This window comes from Zosterops lateralis, assembly GCF_965231275.1.
Source record: "Zosterops lateralis genome assembly, chromosome: 6".
NCBI classification, from domain to species: domain Eukaryota; kingdom Metazoa; phylum Chordata; class Aves; order Passeriformes; family Zosteropidae; genus Zosterops; species Zosterops lateralis.
The window spans coordinates 21,338,894-21,366,620 of NC_139761.1; the positions used below are offsets into that span (position 1 = coordinate 21,338,894).

Sequence of the window (27,727 nt, forward strand, 5' to 3'; positions counted from 1 at the left end):
CCTGTTATGGCCTTCTTACAATAGAGAACCCTGGGAGATATAAATAATGCATGTGTCATTCTGCTGCCCTTTCACAACCTGCAGCAAGTGGTACACCAAAGGAGATGAAAAGAGAGGATATGGTTCCTGGGTCAAACTATAATCAACAGACACCCTCAAACTGAGCAGCTGTGAGCTGCTAGATCAAAATACACAAGGCAGTCTTGCCACCCCTCCACTGAGGTGTTGTAAAACCTGGAGGCACAAAGGTGGTGCAAAGCCATCATTACTGTTTTACTTACTGGTTGGTGCTTCTCTGTTGCTTCTCCTGAATATATAACCCTGATTTGGACCAGTATTTTGTCAGTAATCTTTTCCCCCAGCTTTTTCCCCCTGTTCATTCAGCTTAGCTGGAATTAAATGACCATATCAGTGTACAAAAAGGGATAGATAGGACCAGGAATGTTTGTTTCATGAGACAGCAAAGCCAAAGAACACAGTAAGAAAACCTGAGGCAGGATTTATTACAAGGTTTGTCCTTGTCCAGGGTTTTACACTTCATCTTCCTCATTCATTTTATTCTGAATATATGTGGACTGTTGCTCTGAATTGTTCTGGTAAAGCACTGCCTGCTAAAGAGGCTGTGATCACCAACTCTCTGGGCACCAGCATTTGTCACCATGATTGCAATTCACAGCAATACATAAACTTTTTTAAAACACTGTGAACATAGCTTCAGGGGGTTAATAAAGCTGCTTTCCAGTCCCCTACCTCCTTCCATTGATAACTTATTCAAATTGTAATTGCTTGCAGTGTGCACCTATATCACATAACTACTTCTGCTCCATGTACTCCCTGGGGCCATCCATCAGCCCTGCCTACCAGCACAGTCCTTGTTCTTCCCAATGGTGGCAGCCAGGGTACCCACAAACTGAGTGGGTTTGTGCCCAACCTCAGCCGACACCCTCCAGCCACAACTGACTATATTCTGCATTTATCATTTCAGATTTCTTTTATCCTCAAATCCAACTCAGTCTATTGCTTACAAATCAACACTTCAGCAAGTACTTGCAACAGATCTATTATGTTACACATGGAAAATAGCTTTTTCCCCCACCTTTTCTCCCCTGGAAAACTCAAAGGCCAAGTTTCCTCTCATTCAAACAGCAGTTCCATCAGCTTAACTCTGTATTTCACAGATGTAAGTCACTGCTTCCTTGGCCCAGGAGTACAAATAGCAACATACTGTCAAAGGAGGTAGTAAATGTTCTTTCCAATCAGGAAAAAGCACTAAGCAAAACTACATCTTTGCAGCAGTTGTAAGGCACATAATATTGAAAGGATAATATCACAAAGGCAGACAAAGATGGGTAATCTTCCCTAAACCACACTCCTGAGTAGTATACTTCAACACTTACTTGTAGTACATATTTTTATCTTTGTCATTAATTTTATAGCATTGAAAGCTATAGTAGGTTTTTTCCTTAGATGCATAGGAGTGTATGTAGTCTGAAGACTTCCCAAAAGCATTTTAAGATAGACTACACTGACAGTAAAGAGAGGCTGTGTCCTAGGGCAAAGAAAATTCAAGCTTGACTCAGATATGCAGTAGAAATCTCTATGCTGTGTAAAGACACAGCAAATAAAATAGTGGGCCTTTTTCAACATGGCTTCTTTTGGCTTCACTTTTGAGTCCCACACTTATCCCTTGCAGAAGGTCTGTGATCTGACCCGCAGCTTTCAGGCTTGGATGTCAAAACAGTATTTTGATACATCTTAATTGCAACATTTCACACCCTGAATTTCTAGTGAAGGCCCTTCTTTGGGAAAAGGCTAACAAAGAATAACAAATACTGTAATTTAAAACTATCAAGATGCTCCAAAACAGGTTGGTGTTTTGAAGCACCAAGGTGCTTCACCAAGAAAACAGTTTACTAACTGTTCTTCTTTATGTACAGATCTTCATAGCTCTGCATAGTGAGTTTTGCAAGCAAATTAATCCTCAGAGCATCCCAGAGTGCATGTATTATTTCAACTTCATAGACCAAAAATGCGAAAACATCGAGAGGGTTGTAAGACACAAAGCTATATAGAAAGTGGTAGATCTGCTACTATTACTCTTGAAAATCTTGATCTAACATCTACACCCAAAGACATCATAGCTGTCTCCCAAATGGTGTGTGCAGCCTCACAAAGGGGAATAAAGCTAATAGAAACTGAGGGCACATTCACCTGGTCATCCAGAGGCAACCCTAAGTTGCAAACTGGCTAGATGTGAACTAGTTCTGCCAAGAAACAGTGTGATCACCTTAACTCAGATGTGGTACTACACTAACAAAAGTCAAATTAAACTCCTGAGCATCAAATGTCAAGTTCTATTAACCATCCTGAAGAAAATCCTAACATCTGGATGACTTAGATTAGGAAGTGTGTGGCAATATGTCTGCCTCTACCAGAACATAGAGCTGTGCCCTAGAAAATCTTAGTCCTGAAACACATTTACCCTCAAATCTATTTGACTTCCACAGACGTTTTTTCAGTGATTCTGAGACATAAGGTTAGCAAGTGGTTGGGATATACACTGGGACAGACAAGTACCTCTTTTTTCTGTATCTCTTGATGACCTGCCTTTTTCCACCTCTAATGCCTATTTGCTCTGTGGGTTTACAGTTTTTAGCTCAAGGATTGTCTCTTACTGAGCAGATGGATAGTACCAGGCTTAATACATAAGTGCTGCTGAAACACACATCATTGTCATTTCCCTAGCTGAGTATTATACCAAAACATCCCCCCTCCTCAAGTGACCTCAAGTGAGTACTCCAGTATTACATTTGTTCAGAAACACTATACTGGCTTTTGCTGCAGATATTCTTAGTGTTCTGCACACATACTGAGCCAGCAGAGGTCCAAGCTACAAGGAAAATGTGGTGGGTCTAAGCCAAAACACTGTATTACTTTTAGCTCATGGCTGATTAATTTAATGTATGTGAAAGGAAGAGATAAGCATTTAATTGTTACTAGAAGTGGGGAAGCTGATCAGGGCTGAATTAGTAGAATCTGTGACCTAATTTCATCATTGTTTTAATGTTCTAAAAACTCAGAGCCCGTGCTCCTGCCAAAATGAGGCAGACTGCTCTTCAGACTGCCCTCTGCAATGGATTTTCCCTATTTTTCCCTCTCAAACTTAACATTGCTTCTAAATGAAGGTGACCAGCTTCATTTAGCTTGTAATTACTTCTATGCTGCCAAAAGATATCCTTTATATTATAGATACTCTACCCTTCGTTTTTTGTATGTTCAGGCCCTGTTTTTCCTGGAATATCAGATTTCAGGTTCTACACTAATTTCATCCTAACAGTGGTAGGACTGACAGCAGCTCCTCGAAGTGTCCCCAAATATGCATATGTATAAAACACATGCTAGATACTGTGTGCTATGTATTATATATATGTATGTGTGCTATGTATTGTATATATGTTATCCCAAAGATATATGTGTTATCTTATGCAAGTCTTCGGAATAATCAAGTTGTAAGACCTTGGAGTAACTGAGACACAGTTGGCTGTGACACTCAGGTGTCCTAGCAGAAACAAACCTAAACCTCTGTTCCTCCAAAGAGATTTTGTCCAGCAGCCTAGCTCTAACACTGGGGACATGCCTAACTTTAGGGTAGAATCAATATCTTTCCCCTCACAAAAACAACTGTATTACCATCCTTTTCCCTTCTTCACTTCCCTTTGCAAGATCATGTTCTGCATGAGGCCAAAGGGAGGAGATTTTCTAAATCTTGGGGGAAAAAGAAACAGAAATAACAACAACGGAAGGGAAATGGACTAGGGAACAGTTTTGTCTTTCTTTCCCTCCCCTACCTCCCTCTTCCATGGGAAAAAAGTCTGTTTAGAAAGCATTTGTTTGCAGAAGTTTCATTCAGTAGGAGATCAAACACCTCAAACTCTTTCTGACACCAGTGGAGTTCAGGGTGCTTAGCACCTCTTAAGATGAAACTCTAAATATGAGAGAGTCTTAGTTATTGTTTAGGAAGAAAAATAGTAACTGAAATTAGATCACTGTCCCCATCATTTAAGACAAATTATTTACTTTCCTAGAGACCATGAAGTGTACCAAATTCTCCAGGCTGTTTATCCAACAGGAGACTTAACACTCCCAAGCAGGATTTCTTCAAAACAAGACTGCTTCTCCTTTGCAACTTACATTACCAGAGTCTGTGATTAGCCTGATATTTTATCTCTGACACTGTGAGAAATATCGCTGCCATAAACCCTGCTGTCCTTAGTAAAAGTGGAAGTACTTGGCAAAAGCTAATAAAATGAGGAACAATGACAGCAATTTCCAATGAATACCTAAGGAACAAATAAGCCAGCTGCCCACGCATATGCACACACACACACACAGAAGCATTTTTTCTTCGCATGGTGCATACACCAGCAGAAAATGTATCATAAGGACAGTGCTATTTTAACTTTAAGCCATACAAAGCACTGGCAGGGAAATGGATGAGGTGCTTTCACAGATCCTTAACTCCTGATTCACATTTCTCTTTACAAACTAAGTTTAGTATCTAGCTTATTTATTAAATGGTTCTGCTTTTTCCTGGATTCTTACCAATGAGGGCAAGAGGAGACTGTCTAACATTTTATGAATGCAAGAAAATTTTCTGTCCTCCCTTTAACACCACTTCTATCTTTCTTCAAAATTTTAAGCAATAAAATACAAAGCTGAAGAGTAAGGAAATAGGAAATTGAAACATTTAAAGCTGTTCCAACCACTTGTGCTGATCAGGGAAACACTCTTATGCCAGTAGTTCCAGCTCTAGAAAAGGAGAAGAAAGAGAAGATCTAAGCTATCTCAGCAGAGGAAACAAAGATATAGGCCTCACTAATTCAGCTGGGGCATCATGAAGCATTTTAAAGATGAGAGAAATTTTGAACCTTGGGAATTTACTGTAGCAATAATATGACCTTAAAGGGCTATTATTCAAGGTCCCTGAGAAAAACTGCTCACTGTTCTGTTTCACTGAGCACTACAAGTCCCCAGTAGCAAAACTTTGAGAAATTCTGAAAATACAGACTATAATATTAAATTCTAGAGATTATCAGCTGAAACACTAGATCTGCACAAAACTAGAAGATTCCATTTAGATCCAAGGAGAGAATATTTTGTAGGGACAGTATCAAGGTCCATTCTTTCATTTCTTGTAGGGTTGGTCTTGTAGTATCCCTTTAAAGGGATACTTTGGGGCATGCTCCATTTTAAAACATCTCTGGATCCAAGTTATTGTTCCAGCTGCTATGCCTGCAGCATTTTAGCTGTACACACCATTTGCTGTTAAGAAAGGTGTTTAATATTACAATTAAAAATTTATTCAGTTTTTGGAAACTGAAGTACAGTCAGACAGTATACTCATATGACTACTTTTAATTCTACTACAATACGTCTGTTATCTCAAGAGTTATGTACTCTCAAAAGTACTCATACCCATGGGAAGCCTTGTTCTTCCTATCAGTAAACCAAGAAAGTATCTCTTCTTTGGATAGTAATTCAGATGCATTTTCCCACAGCTCCGAATTCTCCTCCCTTCTTCCTGCAAAATCCCACTGATGATCAGTCTCATTAAGCATATAAATATACTCCACCGTATTTGGCTGTAACTTATTTACATTACTTTGAAGCTTCATCTGATCCAGTTTTGGTCTGCTCCCTGAAAGATAAATCAAGACCTCTGGAAAGATGAACTCTAGAGTTCTGCAGCAATGTCTGTCACCATAGTAGCTGTCCACATATCTGCACAACTCACCTACAGATACTCAATATTAAACCTTTAGTTACTTATTTTTGGCAGATTTCAGAGAAAATAACTGAGGTGGCATCTTCAAGCTGGAACTTGCCTGTATTTAATACTCCTACACTTGCTTTCTTGGAGATCTAAAGAAGTTAAGGAGAAATGGTCAGCAATGCAGTGCCTGAGCCCCTTTGAAGTAACTGCAGGGAAGGAGTAAGGACCTCTATTGAGACCACCTATCCCTTCCTATTGACAGCAGAACTGAAATCTACCACTTAATTTTGCTGTCAGAAGAAAAGAGTAATCAGCCATTGCCAGCTAAGGTAACTATATTCATAGTGATAACCTACATGAGAAAATGTAAAGATGCCATTTTTAACTCCCCAGCCTCGACAGATCCTTCCATATAAATCTGCTGCCATTAAAAAAATCAGGAATTATTACAGTGATGAGGATAGCACATCAAAGAATCATAGAACGGCTTGGGTTGGAAGGGACCTTAAAGTTCAACCCCCCGCCATGGACAGGGACACATTCCACTAGACCAGGTTGCACCAACCCATCCAACCCTGGCCTTGAACATTTCTAGGGATGGGGCATCCACCATTTCTGTGGGCAACCATTGTTCCAGTGCCTCACCACCCTCATAGTAAAGAATTTTTTCTTATTACCTAACCTAAACCTGCACTCAGTTTGAAACCATTCTCCCTTGTCCTAACACTACATACCCTTGTAAGAAGTCCCTCTCCATCTTTCTTGTAGGCTCCCTTCAGGTATTAGCTGCAATTAGGTCGTCCCAAAGCCTTCTCCTCTCCATGCTCAACCATCCCAATTCTCTCAGACTTTCTTCATAGGAAAGGTGCTTCATCCCTCTAAATATTTCAGTGGCCTCCTCTGGACTCGCTTCAACAGGTCCATGTCCTTTCTGCGTTGGGGACCCCAGAGCTAGATGCAGTTCTCCAGGCAGGGTCTCATCAGAACTGTAGAAGGAAAGAATCCCCTCCCTTGACCTGCTCTTTTGATTAATAATAAATAATTTCTTCTTTTTTCAAGAAGTAATTTCTCTATTGGCACACAACCATAAACCTAAAGTTCATCAGTACTTGTGGCCTCGCTCCTTCTGACTTTCCAACCTTCTCTGAACTACTGTCTTACAACATCCATTTATCAAGAAGATTCTTCTTTGATATTGATTAGGCTTAGTTCCCTGAACTCCAGAACAGTTGTCTTGATGTAGCCCCCCACCACAGAGTGTGGCATCTGTGATTACACAGTGAGGTCCCGGTCAGCTCCTGTCCCAAGACCTGAGATTTATACCTGCCCAGTCTCCTTTTGGCTTGGCATTATCTGCTCCGCCAGTGGTCTGAGTCATTCCCTTTAAGATGCAACAGCCCCGAGGTGGGACTGACAGACTGTGATGAAGAGGGGCAGAAGGAAGGGATAGATGCTGCTTTTATTTTGTCATTGCATTTACCCAAGTGCTGCAAGGGAAATGTTACCAGGAAGCTGTTAAAGGGCACCTTTTTCTGGAGTCACCGATACATCTCTGTGTGACATTTACTCTGTGAGGAATGATTTATCCCTTCAGAAGGAAAGGCCTGAGTCACAGCTCAGCAATAACAAGTAAATCACCTTCTGGAGGAAGATAATGGCTCTGCCTACCACAGGGCTTTTTAAAATTTATCAGACAAAACTCTACCCCATTCTTGATGAATACTTAAATTCCATGAGTATGTATGGTATTAATGCCCAAAAATAGTTAAGAATATCTCAGACTTATACCCTCCTCTGCTACTAATTCCCTACGGGACCCTCTTCCTTCTCTTCCCCTTGGAAGACAAGACACTAATCATTCTCTAGCCCACACAGTAATTGTGAGAACACAGCCAATACTGACAAAGAAATGTGACTCACAGACTGGAAGTGCCATTGGGAGAGTAAGGAGTACCGGCCTCTCACTTTTCTACTACTCCAACAGAAACATAGTAGAAGAGCCAGGATCAGGAGAACAGACTTATCTGTGCTGAGAAACTTCTTAGCACAAAATTCTTCCTAGCACTACAGAGCCTGACAGAAGGAAAAAAAAATTGAAAAAGCACAGAACATAAATGCAACAGTATTAATAAATTATATTCACCACTACAATGCTCTTTAACACCTTTCCCCGTGTCTTATCAGGTTACAACAACTTATGTTCTGCCCCAAACTGCCTGCTATTCATTATAAGATTATTCTCCAGTGATGTATTCTCATTATTTAGCCTAATCCACTTTGAAGCGATTTGCGCTCCAGTTTCTGCACAGGTTTAACTTTGATCGCTTGCAAGTGGAATCCTCCAGACATACACAACATCTATGTAAGTACAAGAAAAGACACAGAAGAAACACAAGGTCACAGTTAAGCATGTACTGGAAAAGCTCTACAGTGTGACCTAGACAGAATTACCAGAGGAAAGGAGAGAGAGATTTATACCTATTTACATTATCCTTTCGAACTAGGAGCAATTTCCCCTTACTCTAAACCACTGAAATTTCCTATGAGATTTGCTCATTTAAAAGATGCAAAATGAAACTTCAGCTGCAACCCCTTAAGCCTAGAAAATGACAACATGGAAATAATGATATCTTGTTTTATTATTACTAATAAACCCTGTCTCAGACAGTATTAAAAGCCAAAGGGAAGTCCAGTAGTTGTATCTCCATAGGGGAACTTGGGTGTCCGGAAAGTTTCTGGCATTATTCAGTGTTGCAAAGAGCAAGAGCCATACAACATCATCAGACTCTGAAGTCCAATATTCACACCGGCAGCAATGGTGCTTGAGTGTCAGCATATACACCCCGTAGTCACTGCAAAAGTTTCCTTAAAGTTGTTAGGGGATCCTGATTTGATCAGAGCTTAAAGGTACATCAGTCGATGCTTGTACATGTGGATGCAGGACCACAAATACTTTATACTCAAAATTAAGCCAAATATACTTTTAAGGTGGACAGAAGGAAAAGCAAGGACATAGGACAGACTAGGGGGAAAAAAAGTTAAAAGTTACCTGCCTTGCCCTTACTGGTGGCCTTTTTCTCCCTCCTGCCTCACACTTTAAACATGCAGTTTCATAATCTTCTGGGTTGCAGTACACGACGTACAGTCCTAACAGCATCCCTAGGAGAAGGTCCATCTTTCCACAGTGTCTAATGTCTGGTTCTTTGGTTCCTCCTGCCACCATACTCCCATGGCCACATTATGCTGCAAAATCCTCTCTACTAAAACCGTTGTCTTCTTCGAGCCCCTCTGCACACTCCAGAAAGTCTTCTTCCTCAGCCATATGATCCAGGTTCCCCAGGAAAAACACATTTTCCTTTGGTCTGAGAAGTCTTGCCTGAGCTCATCATTGAAGGAGAGAATGAATTTTAAGGAGACAGCGGCATTGTAAGCAGTAAGAAAAGTCGTATCTGCCATACAATTATTAAAAATTCTGCTTAAGGAGGAGCAACTGCATTTGGCTGCGTATTGCAAGTCACTATGGACATTACTCTCTTCTAGGAACAACTGCAGCTAACTGCACTAGCCTGTGAAAAGCCATTCTTTATCGGAAGTGGCCCAAGGACTGCCAAAAGGTCAAGAACAAGACGAAAACACACCATTCTACACTCAGCCAAAATGCATATCCTGCAGCCAGTCAGATCAAGAGTTCTTTAACTACCCTGTGAGATGGATCCATCAGCAAAAAAAGACCTTATTGCAAGGGAGCAGTGCCTTGAGAACAGACAAAAAAAAACTGAAAAAGCAGAAAATCACTTTTCTAGGGAAGTGATACCATGCTGTCACTCTGTGTTTAGGCATACACTTAGCTGATGAGAAGCTTGAATTTGGTAAGAATGAACAGGACAAAGGGGAGGCATAATCAAATCCAAAAGTGGCCAAGGAAGAATATGCAAGACATGACATTTGCTTATTTGCAAGTGGACCCATTGTGTCCCCCAGCTCAGTACTTGCTTGGTACATACCTAGGCAGCTTTTATGGTCTTCTGGAAACGATAACAAAAGTTAATGGACTTAAGATCAACACAGAATTATGATTCTTTATTACAGTTCCTCAGTACTAAATCACTCTTATTCCCCTCTTAAGAGACAAAATCTGACAGTAGTACTTCTGGGATATGTCTCTAGTTATCTGACTGGAACAATCAGCTTCTTGAAGGACAACAGAGGAAGTCCTTGCTTTTTCCTGATGAATGTTGTTTAACAACCACTGAACAGGTCAGAAGACACACAAAGGCAGCTATGACCGTATCACCACAGCAGAAACATGCATTCCCATTACTAATGTTGGATGAGCCACAAAGTTTATCTTGATATATAATTTCACTTAGTGAAATCCTTTCTAAACTGGAAGAGTATAATGATTGGGTTTTTGCGACTACTAGAGAGCTCTTCAGAAAGCAGTTCTGTGATATTTACAATCTGAAGAGATGCTGGCATTTTTGGTGGTCTTGGAACAAGGTCGCTACTCATAATGCTCTTTTTTCATCATTGTTCCTTTTTTATCATTGTGAATATTTGCGAGCTTCTTTGTACTGATCCACCAAACTTCTCTCTCTTTGCCTGCCACTACAAGCCCTTGGATGCTCCATGAATCCAATGTCCAGACTTTTTGCTCCACTGCACAGAAATGCCATCATGCTGAGAGTCGTTTGGTAACACCTGCCTGTGACAACTCTGTTTTATAACAGTCCATTAGCACAAAGTTCTTAATGAAAATGAAAGCTGGTAATGAAGCCAAAAGGCAGCAGCAGCCTCTAGTCTGGGGAGGGTAATTAAGCTAGAAGAGATGGAGAGACTGAAGAACAAAATTAACACACAGAAAAAGAAAAAAAAAAAAGACCTAGTAGTGCATTAGCACTAATGTAGTTATGGCAAACCATCCAGTTTCCTTTATGAAAGCATTTTGTTTGCATTTGGTGGACTATTTTTTAATTACTGGCTGATACAACAGCTTATTGCTCCCTCAGAGATATAGATGTCACCTAGAGCAATACACACAGGATTTCAACATGGAGCAGATGAAGAGCCTGTGGAAAATGAAGGAAATCTATATTGTGATATATATGAACTTTGGAGAAGGGAAAAAATTAAGTTAGGCTCCTGTAAGTTGCCATCTCATGTTCACTAGGTGTGGAAGAGACTGGCTTCCCAGAATGATTTGTTTTCAATAAAAATTGTCAAAAGTCAGCGTCTTACATCTTTTCACTGTTGCTATAGTGCTCATTGCTAAGATATTCTCTCTTTCTACTGAACCTAGAACACCTTTGAGTAATTGAACAGTACCCTTTCTACATAATTCCTCTGAGACAACCCCAGGATAATTCTTTTTTCTCCTGTGTATTTATGTTCCCTATGTGTTTGGAGATAGCTTTCCTATCTTGCCATTACTCAGCATCAAGACCTAGCAAACGTACCAGGCCTTTGACTGTTCCCTCTTAATCAAGTCATGCATGATCTTAATCATCAAGCCCTTTCAAAATACTTACAAACTTCTTGACATATCTCCACCTTACAGTATTTAAGGTCCTTAAAAGTTTAGTCTATGTGCAGCTTATCAGGTCTCTTTACAGATGAATTATCCACCTACTGCTTTATGAAGGATGTCATGGCACTTACACAACATTTATGCTATTTTCTATCCACACTGATGATTGTAATTCTTTCCATTCTACTCAAATCTACACATTTCATTAATATGTCATTTCTTCCCCTCTTTGTGATTACTAAGAAAAGCACTAGACAGAAATGACAGTAGCTTCCAATTTGTCTAGCCTTCTCAGTTCATGAAAATACTGTTGCATTTTGAAAAATTGATTTATTTTAGAAAACTCTTGTTAAAGCCAAATTTTAATTGTGGGCCTTTTTTAAAGTAGGGCATTTTGTCAAATAACACATTGGAGTCTAAACAATCACTATCTTCTTTTCATCCACTAATTTTGTAACTGAGTCCAAAAGTAATCAAAAGTCCTCTATGAGTTTTGTTTATTAAATGCCACTGATAATTGCTCTTTTTTTTCTTTTTTTTTTACTCCTTATAGTTACAAAGTCATTATTTTTAATATTGTTTCCATTATTTTATTAGAGGCTGATAATGCTTTTAAGAAAACATTAAAAAGTTAACTCATGGAATTGTTTGGAGAAGGACTTAAATTAAGCCGTGCGCAGAATCTGTTGAAAAGTTGCCATAGTTTTTGATTCTCCTAAGAGTGTAATATAAAGGACCAAAAGAAACATGAGCAGGCAACAACTAGAGATTATATTATGATCATTATGCTACTGCAGTACAGTTAAGGCATACACTCGATGTACCACAACTTTTAGAAAAATCCAGAAAGGTTTAACAGCCTCACTGACCAAAAGACTGATGATCCCACTGTCTGTGGGTTTGGCTAATTCTTATGTATTTCATTATCATCCTATACAGCACAAAGATACTTCATGGACTTCAGGGTCTCAAACACTAGAAATCATAATATGAAGGGTGTACTTAAATCTTTTTATTTGAAGTAATGCCTGAAAGGTGGCAAGGAAAGAATTAGGAAGGGGAAATGTGAATCCCCAATACCCTGTGATAGAACAAGAGGAATTTTCACTTTCTTCCTCTAAGCAGCCCACCATGCCAACACGACAGCAAGAGGTACTAGGAATGGATCAGAGACTGACACTCCCTGCCCTGGCCCAGGGTGCCAGCTGCCCCAGATCCTTTTGCTTTACCCCTGCTGAAAATTTCATGTTAACATTTCTAACCACTTCCAGCAGTGGCACCAGCAGAGAGCTTCTACCAGATAGTGGAACAGCCTCCTGCCTGCTTTGGGTCGGACATCACATAGGAAAACTGGAGAGCTATCAAACCTCTTTAGGAGTGGATTGAATAACTGGCTCTGTTTACAGCTGTTTATGTGGCATCCCAGCCATCATCAGATAAACATCTGAACTTAGACAATCACTGGCCTAGACACTTAAATATGCAGCTCAATAAAAAGACAGATAATCTTGTAATAAGAGACTTATAAATCATTCTTCTTTTCTCAGTGTTTCCTTCCTTTCTTCAAAGCACTCTCTTAACCAAGTGAAATCTCTATGTATAATGAAGTTAATCTCCCCATTTCCTGGCAAGGCAGTGTCTCAAATGCAGTAGGGACATTTTAATTAATATTATATGCCTGTGAAAGACTAAGAAAATGCAACAGAAGCAAATTCTGTATTGCCTAAGAATAATATCATTGCTTAGGCCAACTACTAAATGGGGCTTTGACATGACTTGCTGTACCTAGTGTGTTCAGCTGAAAGCTTGCTCAGGTCAGTAGTTCTGTGCCAACAGGAATCTGTGTCTCTGTGCTCTATTTCCAGCCTTAGTAGTTCACCCTATCTCTGCGGAAAATCAGGTAGGCTCTTTGTCCTTCGCTGTTTTCTGTTAAATGGAAAATACTAAGTGCTTTGAGTGACTACACAGTACCTCCTATTCACAGCTCCACCAATGTATCACGTTTCCAGCTCTGCTGTCCAGAGTGCTGCTAACTGTCCCTCTACTTGCTGAAGGCCAGGAGTGATGTGCAGTAACCTAGCTTTGAGTCTGAGCAGTGGGATGGCATCAGTGCCCTAGACCAGGGCACCAGAGCAACCCAGCGCTGCATGGCAAGTCAAAGCAAGGCAGAGTCAGGGTTTAAGTGGTAGACCTGTGGGACAAAACAGAATAGCTGTACTACAGCTCCAAATCTAGTCACGCAGGCATGGTAACATAAGGAGACACTTTAAAACGTGTTTGGCATAGATGGAAAAATACTGACAGTTATTCTGATAAAAACATACTTGGAACAAAATTGATTTTTTAATCATAGCTATCCATCAATACAAACAAGGTAAAGCAAACTGACACGCTAAGAATAAAATCAGAATAAAATATACAAGAGAAATAATGATCACCAGATAGAAAGAGACAGAGGCTTAGGCAATCATCGTTACGGAACTACTGAATGAGAATACTGGAATTATCATGGAAAACTTTTATTTATAACTTCTGAAAATTCATATTCGATGTGGTCATAGCTCTGAGAATTCACTGTTCTTGTCCCCAAGGTGACCCATGAGCCAAATACATTCCAATCAAAGGCAATAAAAGCATTACAAGAGAGAAAAAATAGTGTTAAATGAATTATGTGAGGGGTTAACAAAAAAATATCAGGGCTCTCAAAAAAGCATGCAGCAATGCCCATGCAATAACTCCACCCAAATACTTTGTGTGGGCTTAACGGGGCATCATCTCCCCATTTCCACTTATATCCCATCTTACTGATGCCTGACTCTCAACTGACAGAAGCGCAGAACTGCTCCAACTCAGAACCAGAATAAAATGAGTAAAGTCAGGATATGTCTGATCCTTATCACAAAACCCATGACAACAAATGTTAACTGGCTCTTTCTTGGTGCATGTAGCATAGAAGGGTAAAGATCATACAGTCATAGCCACTGTTGTGGTCCCTAAGAACAGAGTTGAAATATTTGAGTGAATGGGGGCAGCACATACAGTGGTGAAACACAAAGCAAGAGCAATTGCAAGGGTAGGACAAAAAAGTCTCTGCCTGGGTCACTTCTCTGCAGAAGATCTCACACTAAGATGAAATACTGTATCTGTCAGTCACAGTTGCTGCTTGGGGAGCAGCCAGCAGTGACTTCCAAAAGCTGCAAACTGCACAGGACAGCAAGCAGCAGGTTCAGAGGTAAGATACAGCCCCAAGGTGGGAAGCCAGCACCACCAATGTTAACTTGCCTGTCTCTGGCTTCAACTACCCTATGTAGAAATAGAGAACATACTTCCTATTAGAAAGACAACACTGTTCCTTTCTTTCCTGGAAAGTACGTTCTTCTGAATAGAACAAGCTGCAACTAATTAGTCTCAGGGACAGAGTTTAGTAGGGCCTGTATTGACAGGACAGGGAGTTATGGTTTTAAATTAAAGGTGGGTAGATTTAGTTTAGCTATAAGGGAAAATTTTTTCACGAGGAGGGTGATGAAACACTGGAATAGGTTGCCCAGAAAGGTGGTGGATGCCCCACCCCTGGAAACATTCAAGTTCAGGCTGAATGAGGCTCTGAGAAACCTGATCTGGTTGAAGATCTCCTATTTTCCAGCACTATTTGCTTTCTCAACACCATAGCACAATTTCTCTCAGAATTTTAAGGCAGTGCTGCATTGTAAACCCATGCAGTGCCAGTCAGAAGATGTGAATAACAGAGCTAAAGGAACTCTTTCCATAGGGCTACTGCCCAAAGTCCAGGCTCCCATCAGGGGTGACTTTAGCCAAGCCCTGTAAAAGCAAAAGCCAGTCTCCAGGTCAGTCTGCAGGTAAGGTACATCATGACCCAGCCTTGGAAACTGTGTTGCCCCTACAGGGTCTGGGCATGCCAGTCCCATGGGGCAGTTTCTGTTTTCGTCCTAAGAGGGGACTGGGCCCTCCTCTTCTACCAACATTGTGTCTGCCCATTACACAGAGGGAGAAGTAATAGAGAGACAGAAATAACTAAAAAACATCTGAAATCATTTGTGACCACAGTGTGGGGCATAAGAATATTCTATCCTTTTCTTTTGTACTTACTACCCAATAACCCAGTACACTTACAGAGTAATTAATTTAGTTTCATGCAAAATAAGACAAGAAACTTATCACCACTTCCATTTCACACATGGACAAGCTGAGGTTCACTGTGGGCAATCAGAACAGCCTGAAGCAAAATCAGAGCAACCAAGAACTGAACTGAAGACCGTAAATCTTGTGCCTTAAAACTACCTTTCCTTTCCCAGCATGACCTCCTCCCAAGCTGAGATGCTACTTTTCCATATTCAAAGGTATTACTTTCCTCCCTAGAGAGACCTGAAGGCTGAGCTGGCTTCTCTTCTTTCTCTTTGCTTAGGAAGAAAAAAAAAAACCAACATACGTCTACAGACACACTCCAAAGGCAGTTTTATTTAATCTCAGTGTAATTCCCACTGCTCTTTCTTAATCCTTCCACCTGTGAGATAATGGCCAGTATTCTGGGAAGAACTCAATGCTAATCATAGACTTGCATAAAAAGAGACAAAGAACCAGATAAAACAGCCTAAAGGAAATCACAAGGTCTGATTTAACCATGCACACATATATCCATTCCAGACACCCTGCTGAACTAGCCTCTTTCACAACAGATGAAAGGTCTGCTAATAGGCCTAGAGGAGAAAGCCATAAAAAGCTCAGTAAATAAAAACTTCAGTCTTCTCCTACCACATTGTGGAATGAGACAAAACAAAAATCAAATACCAAAATAAGCTACCAACAGTAATACCCAGTTGCCTAATACTCAGCAAAAAATCTGTAGGGATATCTTCCCATCTTATTCTGTCCAGAAGACCAGTGTTCACAGCAGATTCCTCTTCCACCACTTCAGCTGGGACACTCCTCCCAAATAACAGTATGTATGTTTCCAGTTTCCACTACTCTTCCTTCTGCTTCCCTTCCCTCTTTCTACTGCTGAGGCACCTCCTCTTCACTGAAAAAAACATTTCCACTCCTTGAACTATTTAAATGCCTTAGTTCTTTTCCACTTGCCCTTAAATTTCATGTCTTCAAAGAGAAACCCACATTGTCTCTGTGTGCTCATATATACTTTCCTAACAAAGTCCTTACACAGCACACTCAGGGCACCTTTGCATTATGATAGGTAATTTCCTTCTGTAGAAATTTTTTTACAGAAAATATGTGTCGTTTCCCTTTGTGGTCATGTACATGATTATCAATAGATAAATACAGTTTTAATCTTTTTAGAGTATTGCTTTAGCAAGTGGAATCTAATTGGTAGAGTCCTTGGTATAGGAGGCAAGTTATTTGGTTGTTTATAAAATAGATTGCACTGGTGCTTAGAGAAACAGGAATGGACAAGAGAACTCTGGCATTTATTGCCTGTTCTCCTCCAGCTCTCTCCATCTCTTTGTGCTTCTGCTCATTCAACTGTAAAACAAGGAAAACAAATAATTAACCTTCTTGCTGGACGGATGTGAAGCTGAATGATAATGCTTTGTGCTCACTGTGTATTGTTTTCAGGACACGCTCTAAGTGTCAACGCAGCAGCTCCTTGTGCAGTGGTGAAGGGCTTTTGTCCCCACTCCATTGCTGCAAAGGCACAAAAGCCCCAACAATTCGCAGGCAAAGTCAGCTGCAGAGCCAAGAACACACCTCTCACTTCTGAGGCCTTTTCACTAAGCATGATGCTGTGCAGGAATGTACTTCAAGTATTTATAAGACACTTATCAGTTCAGGAGGTTGGTGAGCTGTCAACATGCTACACGTGGCTCTTCTGACGACAAACAATCAGCACACACACAAAAAAAGATGTTTTTCACGAGATTCACAGATAGATATGGCTGGAAATAGCACAAGGGAAGAAAAGCAATCACTCATAAGAGTGGAGGTCATAATTCAGTATCTCTTAAAATGGACTGCTGAGAAATGGCCAAGTGGAAATCCCAGCAAACAGAGCTGTAAAAAGCTCAACCCCAGAAAGAAGGGAATCAGTGTTTATCTACTGAGCTCATCAATATGAAAACTTGTAAAGAGGTTTCAAGCTCCAAAATCAGTTAAATGGGAGAAGAGTCAAAGACAAAATTATTTCGGAAATACATTTATTTTCAGTTATTTTTGGAAGACAAAAAGGAGGGACATTGGTACATTGGAAAGCTGACAAAAATCATTATTCTCCATAAATTGCTTTGACATTGTATAGGCAGTGACCTTCACAGTACCACCAGTTTAATGGCATTTACTTCAGCAGTAGCTGATTTCACTATTAAACAGGGATGCATAGCACAAGATTACACAACTAAATCACTCTTGTAAATATTTAATATCATTGCCTTTCTTTTTTTTCCCTTTTAACAAATCACTATCAAAGGCAGAGCACACAGTAGAAAATACATTTATTTATTCTATCCTGGAAAAAGCTTAGTGCTCATGCATTTTATCTATCTAGTTCTCCAAATGACTTTGACACTTGAAAGCCCTTGTGATCAAAACAGTCTGAAGGAAGGCAATTTTGCAACCATTTAAGAACTGATTTCATGCACTGATCAACATTTACCAAACTTGCCTGATGGAATAGCACAAAGTTTAACCCAGCAGACTGATAGCAAACACCTGAAGGAGAAAATTAGTAAGAAAACTGCACTGGTTTAAATAAAAGTACCTTACAAGACAAAAAGAAAGAAAAAAAATCAGATTCTCTCTCCACTCTTCTCTTTTCCAACACCAAAAGAAAAAAAGAAAAAAAAAAAAAGAAGAAGAATCAGCATTTGAGAAATCAAAGGGAACTCTCATACTTCTGCCTGATAATACAATAAGTGCATCCACCACATGATACTTTCATTCTGTTATGGACGTACAGTGCAGCATAGCAGGAAATGAAGTATCCACAGTTTTCCAACTTTAGGCAAAATTTTTTTCCACAATCTGGTGTAAATGGTCTGTCACATTGTGGCAAAAATGATATTCTGTTCAAACTGCCAATGATCAATGCCATAAAGCCTTCTTTATAACTGTACTTCATGAGACAAGTAAAAAACTTATGTTTCTCTTCAGCAGTTTAACAACAGGGGAAAGACAAAACAATGGATATTCAGGAACTGAACAAATTCTGGGGAAAAAATAACTTGGTAGACTGAAAGATAAAAAAACACATGTAGAATGCAGCTTGCACACATACCTACAGACTTCTCAGAGACTGTCTGCAGAGTAACACTATCCAAAATAAATATGAAAATGGTCAAATAAGTGTATTATTTGGATGATGGATTTGGCCAGTCCTGCAAGGCACTGGTGCCTGAAACATGTGTGTCCTTTGTCAGAGCTGGGAAATGCAAATGCACAGCGATGCTGGGGCTGCCCTGGGTTTTACAAAAGCTTGCAACATCTTTAATGCAGAGCTAAACGAGAGCCTGTAATCCCTGCGCTGCGATGCAGCAATGTGCTCTCCCCTCACAGGACAAGCCAACAGCTATGCAAGATCCTTTTATCAACATTCACAGGGTTGGAAAATAACTGTTCACAGTTTGATTCCCAGCATTATTGAGTGAACCAAGAATTGCTCACAGAACAGGCAGCTGAATACACATGTAAAAGACAAAGGTTCTTCAGTGATATTTATTCTAGCCAAGTTTTAATATTTCAAGGCTTATAGCAACTAACTCTTTACATAATCAAATGTAATTATCTGATCCCAGCTGGTGATCAGAACATTCATCATGAACCTGGCCATTATTAATATACCAGTAATTAGGGGAATAAAGGTGTATGCTTCATAACGCTGGCTTAATACAATTTACTATACCTAATAAAATCCCAGCTTCCTTTAAAATACAATTATTTTAACATATTATACATTTTTGTTACTACTACTAACAATGAAAAAGCACAAAGATACAGTATTTTAGAGCAAATACTGAATTTTTTTAAGTCTTCCACAAAAAGAATTTGATCAAATAAAAGGAATTATGTTTTGCTTTAATCTGACCCATAAGCAGTTCCCAATCAAACTGTGATTTGACAGAAAAGCTCAATTAAAATGCATGCAATTGACAGAATCAAATCGTAAACACTTACCTACAAATATTACATACCATCTTCTTGCTCTACTGTAGGAGAGGAGGTGATTTCTCAGGCACCACTGTGTGGTACTGCTTGGCAAATGCTACTGACTTTTTAATGGTGACAACTGTGTACACAAATCCTAAAAGTACCAGTTCTGTTTAAAGCCTTTCCCCACAAAGCAATGCTGGTAAAGAACCGCTTCTATTAAATGCTTTGCAGTGTTTAACAAGAGCACTAAGGCCATAATTTAGTGAGAATGATCCAGAATCTTTCATGTTAGTTTTGGAACAGTTTTAGAGTCAGATTCTTTCCTGCACTATTTCTTTTACATCAGTGCATTTCCCCTGCTTCAGTATCAGGTATACCACAATAAAATGCTTTTACAGCAGTGAAGAATATGGCTCTTAATATCATTGCATCAAACCTCTCAGTATAAAAAGCACATCCAGTATAAGACCAATATCTCACAGAAAATCCTTCTATAACAGAATTTGGGGATTTTATCCCTGCAGGTACACAACACCATTAATTTCTATAGGCTTTTCCAGCTGTTTAGAGAATGCAGTAGACTTAGCACAGCAACTTGTAGGGTAGGTTATCAGGAACCAAAAATTCAAAACAAAAGGCTTTCAAAACAAATGAATATGCCACAGCCTGTGAGGGCTGTATTCACACTGATTCCTTGCTCTCTGCAGTGGTATTTTCTATTATCTTCCCTTATTTCATAACCTATCAGTACTGATTTTATACATGCACACAAAACTATCGAGGTTCTTGAAACAAATAAGGAAATGAAAACCACCATGAGAAAGAGCTCTAGCTCCATGAAAACATGAGTACAGCCAAATAAATTAAGAGTTCTGGGTGTCACAGGAAGATGTGCTTTGCCAAAATCAGAATCAAAACCCACAATACTGATGTGGGGAAAAATCACACACCATTAGATATGAATTAGCAACTGACACACATGACCTTCTTCACAGTAACAGTTCTACAACCATTTGCATGCCGTGTTATTCCCTGATCTCTAGTCAAAATATTTACCAGCTGGTAAAGCACAGCAAATAAGGCTGCTGTTTGTAAGCTCTTAGTTTTAATATGCAAGATCCAGCTTGCACAGCACATATTTTCTAAAGTGTTCAATACCATAACGTTATCTCTCTAGTGCACAGAAGGCCACAAGGAGCCTTAAAACAGGAAACTCCCCTCTTCCACAGGGTTTGCTATTTTTGCAAGACTGTCTCTGATGTGTGTGACAGGGTCTATTTCAGTTCCTGATGGCATTATCATCACTTTGCTGCATTACCATAAAGCCCAGGAAATAAGCTATTACCTAGCACACGCCTCCCAAACGTTATCCCAGACAATCATGCGCTCACTAAACAGCATTAACTGTGAGAATTAGAGTCCATTTAAACTGCAGCTGTTCCTTCATTCCTAAATAGGTTCTTAGATCAAAACTTCTCTCTGACTGGTGTCATTACTGAATGTCCATTTCAACTGGAAGAAGAAAAAAAATCACTTCAAAAAATTTTATGTTTTACAGATAACATTCCTTCCCTGTAATATGACAATCAGGTAACATTAAAATGAAGAATTTTTTTAAAAATACAGTGGACATTTTAGCTTTCACATTTGTGAGGTGAAATTTTGCCTTCAAATAATCTGGCAAAATAAATGAACCTGCAATTTTGATTTTATATTTCTAGTTTCTCTTATTTTCAGAATCTTAAGCTTCAATTATTTGAGGGAAAGATGTTCTGATTATTTTTAACAACAATATTAACTCTGCATTTGCTGTTAAATGCAGAACTTAAATCTAGATTTAATATATGCTGGTGTTCTTTTCAGCTAAAAACGCGTGCCCTAGAAAGGCCCAAACCCCCACAACCCTATATTCTACTATTATCAAGAAAACCCCACAGATTATTATGTTCCATTTCCTGCTCTGTTTCTTTGTCTCTTTGTTACCATCCACTGGAAGGGCTTCAATCTGCAGAGAAAAAACACTTTCAATTCTAAACAGAAAAACCTAAATGTCAGGAAAATGCACAATGTCTCTTTAAGAGTCAACAGTAAATTAACTTGCCCATAACAGTGCAATAATTAGCAGTTAGTAGCTTATTAAATGGATGGCAAAGGCCAAGCTGCCATCTGGGATCTCACGTTTCTTGTGATTGTTTTTATGTCAAGATGTGCAACTTGCATTAGCTTTCATGTCACTGCGCTTGCCCTTACTTTACATGTAAATTTTAATGAAACATACAGCACTTCAAAAATCAGACATCCATCAAAAGTGCTATTAGTCTGCCTTTTACAAAGCACATGGCCTGTTTTGCTACCTCTGCATCTCTACACACCACTGAATGCCTCAAATGAAGAAAATAGAGGAAGGGAGGGGGAAAAAAAAGCCTTTCAATTATATCAATTAAATACTCTCCCTGGACAGAGAGAAACCTGAGATTCATTGAAAACAAAGACTACAATATAGCCTAAGATGACAATATTTTAGCTCCTGTTAACACACAACACAACCACAATATCTTTAACTCTCACAGGAATCATTCTTCTTAATAAAAATAAAAGCCAGCAAAGAATCAGCTGCTTATTCACACATCAGAAAGAAACAGTTTTAAAACAAGGCAGAAAGAAAACATGTAAGAAAAAATTAATTACCTATAAACTAATATTTAACACATCATTAAATATCTTATGCATATACACAAGCTCATAAGCACAAAAATAATTTACCAGATCTTTCCTATTATGTTTGTATTCATAAATGTATTACAAAGAGGTATAAAAAGAATAAGACACCTATTCTTTTGCATTAGCTGATATTGAACATTTAAGTGACTTCGTTCCCCAAAATTTAGAAAAATGTTATCACCACTGAAATATAAAGAAATAGGACTAATGCCTAGCAGAAATGCCACCGAATACTTTACATGTGAAATTCATCAACAACCACCTCTAATTAGACTTCAACAAATCACGTCAATATATTTCTTTTTTCCATAAATAAAATATGAAACCAGCAGCAAAAATTCACTTACAAAAAAAAAATATTCCAGAAGAATAACATCTTCATTCAAGGGGCTTTGATTCTATCAAAGAGGGTTTGCATATTTGGTATTTGCTAATCATAAAATATAATAAAGTGCTTGATTTTTTTAAAACAGTCATTAAAAGTAAAGTTAAAGCTGAAAGTCACCATCTTTATAATAATGCAGGATATTTTTCTCACCAAAGGAAAACAAACCCACTACCACACATTTTAGGGTCCTTTCATTAATATTTTTAGTTGCAGAAACCCAAACCATAAAATATTCACATTTAAGACCCAAAATATTAAGATGCTTTACAGGGCAAACCAGACCTTAAAAACCACTGCCAAGGCTGTCAAGACAAATGTAATGTTTTTCCTCTTGTATAATTAGACATTTAGAGAGCACAAATGATTTGCTACTGATGTTTCACTTTGACATTTGCATAAACTCTTAGCCATTCAGCTGGACTTATTCATTTACACCATAGAACCATTTACACTGGAAAAGCCATTTAAGGTTATCAAATTGAACCTGCAGCACTACCAAGTCCATCACTACACTGTGTCCATGAACATCCCATCTACACATCTTTTAAACGTCCCCAAGACTGGCAAGTCAACCCCTACCCTGAGCAGCCTGTTCCCATGTTTGAGAACTCTTCCCCATAAAGAATTTTTTTGTGAAATCCAATCTAAATCTATCCCTGGTGCAACCTGAGGCCATTTCCCTTCATTCTATCTCGTTTCTAGGACAAAGAGGCTGACTCCAACCTTTCTACACCCTCCTTTCAGGTAGTTGTAGGGAGCAATGAGGTCTCCCGAGTCTTTTTCTCCAGGTTAAACACTCCCTAGCTGCTCCTCATCAGACCTCTAAAGCCTTCACCAGCTCCGTTGCCCTTCTCTGGACTCACTCCAGCACCTCAATGTCTTTCTTTTAAAGAGGAGCCCAGAACTGGACACAGCACTCAGGGTGCAGCCTCACCAAGCATAGGGAATGACCACTGCCCTGGTCCTGAAGCAAGCCAATACAAATCCTAATGGTATTGCTGGTGAAAAGGAACTTGAAATTCCTGATCAGTAAGGTCCGGTCATTTCCTTCTATTCAAGCCCACAAATGCTATTTCATTTTTCCTGTGCCATTACCTTCAGGTCAATTTTACTGACCATCTCAAAGAAATAAGAACCTCATTCTCTGAGAGCAATGCTGAACCTTCCAAGACTTAAAAGACCTACTTCAGTTAAGAGCAGGTAGGACCAAAGCAGATAAACTGAATTGGTCAATGCTGATTATTAAATGGCAAAATTGACAGTAGCCTTTAGTCCACACAACATGCATTTTAAACAGTCCCACTCTTCCACTTCTCTCTGACAAATAAGAAAAAACCTACTTCATACTGAAAATGAGTGGGCAGCTGTGTATCTCACACCAAATACAACTACCAATGGAAGGAAAGAGCCACGTGCCCTGGAGAAGAACTAGAAGTCTGCAGACTGTATGGGTGCTACAGGGTGTGCTATGCACACCCAGAAACCAGCCCCACTGGTCCTTCTCTGCATCAGAGAAGGCATCTTCAGTTCTTTGGGTTCTTGGCCCACTGGATTCAATGTGAATTTTGCTATTGCCTGCAAGAAGACAAAGGACTTAATTCACTGAAAATAGCAGATTCTCACCAGGAATACAGACAATTTTCAAAGCAGAGATAGGCCTCAGTGGAAGTCAGATCCAAACCAAGAGCAATGGTAAAACAAAATCCACATGATGGAAGGTAACAAAATGGCAAATAATCATTTCCTTAATAAAGACTTTCAAGAGAACAAACTATATGGAAGATGGTGATAACACATTAACTCCAGTGGCAAATGAAAGTTGGATATTTATAATTTCTTTTGATAGCATTTATTTGTGGGGAAGCTTTAGGGAAGGAAACTTAATATAATTGTTCCTTAATTGCCAGTGTCTTTCCAGAAGAGAAGTCATATTCAGCAATTCTTGCCAAACTAAACAAAAGCCCCTGCTCATCACATTTTTACCTCACCTCCATGACCAGTTCCATACCTCAAATAAGAACTCAATGCATTTAACCTGTAACCTCAGATCAGGTTAAAATGCAAGTGATATCCAGGTGCTTGTCTGTATCTCAACTACTCCAGCCATTACTCCAGAACATCTACACTTCATCTTCTTTAACTTTTCAGGAACTTATAAAAAAAAAATTAAATCTCCTGAACATTTTCAAAAGGATAGATGCAGAGAAAGCCTATTTACTGCAGTGGAAACAACAACACTTCTTTAAATGATGAATGCAAGGTTACAGACCACTATATGCTATGAAGAAGTTTTATGAAATTAAATACGTCATATCCTTTGGCTATATACGTGACACGAGACAGAGCTGTTCCCAGTTTTTACTAAAAACTATAAGACGACCAAAACAAAATATGAACCGTCCATGCAAACACTAAAGGCATCTGGCATCACTTTCTCTGTGAGCTGAAGGCCATGGGTGGGGTAAAAATTACAGTTTGAGCCCTCTGAAAGCAATGCTATTTTTCACATGACTGACAGTTCTCTGACAAAGTCACTTGCTATAAGTAGCGCTAAAAAATACACATAGCTGGGAAGTGAAGTGATATTTAAGTTAAGTTTCAGTACATATGAACTAATTGTTGACTATATGTTATAATCCTCATGCCTACCAGCCCAGGTAAGAGATTTGCATTGGAGAAGACTTTCAGCTTAGTCTAACACAGGCTGGCCTGAAGCATAAATGCCACCCAAGAACATGAACTAACATCACACAAGACTTGCCCTGATCTACACTGACTCTTAAACCACAATAAGCCATACATCAGCAAACTGAATTATTGGCAGCTGGGTTGAGGCACAGTAACATTTCTTAGAGCTTCAGGCTCTCATATTTTTTTAAAATGTATATATGGGATTATTATGTTCTGATGTTCACCTCTTGCTGAGAAGATAGCCCTGAGTACAGCTTAGGTATTACCCTCCATCGTCCAAGTCTGGAGGGAATAGAAAAACTATGAAATTAATTACTGGAGTAATTTTCCAACCTCAAAATAGAACAAACAATATTGATTACATAATGTACTCCATCACAGATAATTCACCAATACAAAACTGTTAGAAGAAATCTGGGCATCAGAAAATGGAGTCATACAAACTAAGGTGTTTAATATGCCATCGTACTCCCCAGAATTCAGATATTACAGATACTCCCTAATTATTGAGTAGAGACTTCTTGTGCCTCAAAGGAAAGTTACTATGAACAAATCCTCTCAGCTCATATCCCCTCCCAGATTCATAGTTGCACAACTAGGTCTTTCATTCCCATTATCTTACTGGCATGGACACAAGCAACATGTTCAAATCATACTAATAAATAGATCAGATTTTTAAACAGCAGAGCAGAGTAAGCCTCATCAGAACAAAACCTTTTAATCTTCCACATTGGAAAACAGTGATGGAGGAGGTACAACTGACACCAGAGAAGGCTTCAAGCATCAACACCTTGTTATCTAAAAGTCTCTCATACCTTTTCTATGTAGCCAGTAGCAAAATTACCAACCATGGCATCACTCCAGTGGTCAGCACGATGAGCTCACTGGCCTATGGCTCTTTGACTGAACTGACGAACCCTTTGCACACCAGCAACACCAAATACAGATGGCCTGACACTGCACAGCCCATATTTAGTGTGAATAGGGAGAAAATAACATCTCTTAGGAAGGCCTCAAAGCATTAATCTTAATAAATATTCCCTGCATAATTCAATACAAAAGTTTGTTAAGAGACTTTTAAAAATAAAAGCATTCAGTTCCAATATGAAATGCATTCATAAAAATACACTTGGCCCATCAACAAACATTTTACAAGCAATGAAGTCTTAGAAAGAATGTGATCTCTACCTTTACTTCTACCTACAGACAGGAAGGCGTGTGTCCAGTTAAGAAGAGGAACAAGAGAGGTGTCCACCACGGAGGAGGCAAAAGAGAAGAGAAGGAAGAAGCATAAAAAACAGAAAATTACATCACTGGCTATACTGAGAAAAACAAGGAAATGAGCATATTTATCTAGCAGCGAAACCCAAAAAAAAAAACAATGTCAAGGGAAAAATGAGAGACACACCACAACTAAAGCAGAAAGCAAAGCTTAAACCACTGACAGTACAATCAGCAGCTGCCTGGTTAAGCTTTAATTTGATTTTCTACTGAGAAATGCAAACTGCTCATGCAATACCACGCCAGTGATGTGCCTCAATCCACGTCAAATTCAAAACAGCAAGGAAAACAACAGAATAGGACAGGAAAAAATACATCTCATGGTAATATATTTGCTAAACACATCTCACCTACCCGAGCTAATTTATTTGTATATAATGTTGACATTGCATATTTACTTACACATATACATTTACATATTTTATGTCCATCATATTTTATTAGAGTAAATATTTATCAAAAGGAAATATCTGTGAGTTTGTTGGCAAGAAAGGAGAAGCCACTATTCCCTGATGTGTTATAGATAAACAAAGGTGGCTAAAGTTGCCAGAAGCCAATAGTTTTCACATTTTTTGCCAGATGAGGGAGCATAGAAAGTGGTGATGATTTACACAGGTCATGCAAGTCTTCATGAGCCAGCTGGGTAGCAACTTGTAATTTAAATGTCCAAGTGCAACTGTTTACATAATCCAGTGCTAAATCACAGACTACCACAAAGAAATGTTCAGTGTTATTGAGAATGAAAGTGGCCATCAACTGTCCTGATCACTTCCAACATGACTTCTTCTGTCAAAACAGCTTGCCATATTCAACTGCATCCTGAGCAACCAGGACATGCTGAAGGGACTTGTCTGCTGGATGATCCTTCAATAAGCATGACGTCTGAGCCATGAGCTCACTTGAACAGTAAGTGGGGACAGAGGAGCTCAAAGCTTCCTAGAGTTTAGTCAGATGCTCCACATGCCAAACACCATGGTCTGAACACACACCTATAAAGAGCCCAATTTTCCGACCTTTCCTACCACGCAGGGATGATGAGCAGTATAGAAACTGATAAGTAAGCCCCTACTTCACTTCTGATTGTTACTAACCTTTCATGACCTCAGAGCAGACATTCTATTGAAAAATAGAATAAAAACTGATTATGTCTTAAGTCTTTCTACATTTCACTGAGATACATAGAAATTATGTCTGTTTTACTCAAGCACCTGATTAATCTTTAGCCTTCAGAGGC

General features: G+C 39.1%; 1 protein-coding gene across 1 annotated transcript in view; it reads right to left on the minus strand.

The window, feature by feature from the left end:
* Positions 1-27,727, minus strand: part of NRXN3 (neurexin 3) — a gene marked incomplete at both ends in the record, with an annotated part of 894,319 nt that overhangs the window by 823,195 nt on the left and 43,397 nt on the right. The window lies entirely within an intron of this gene.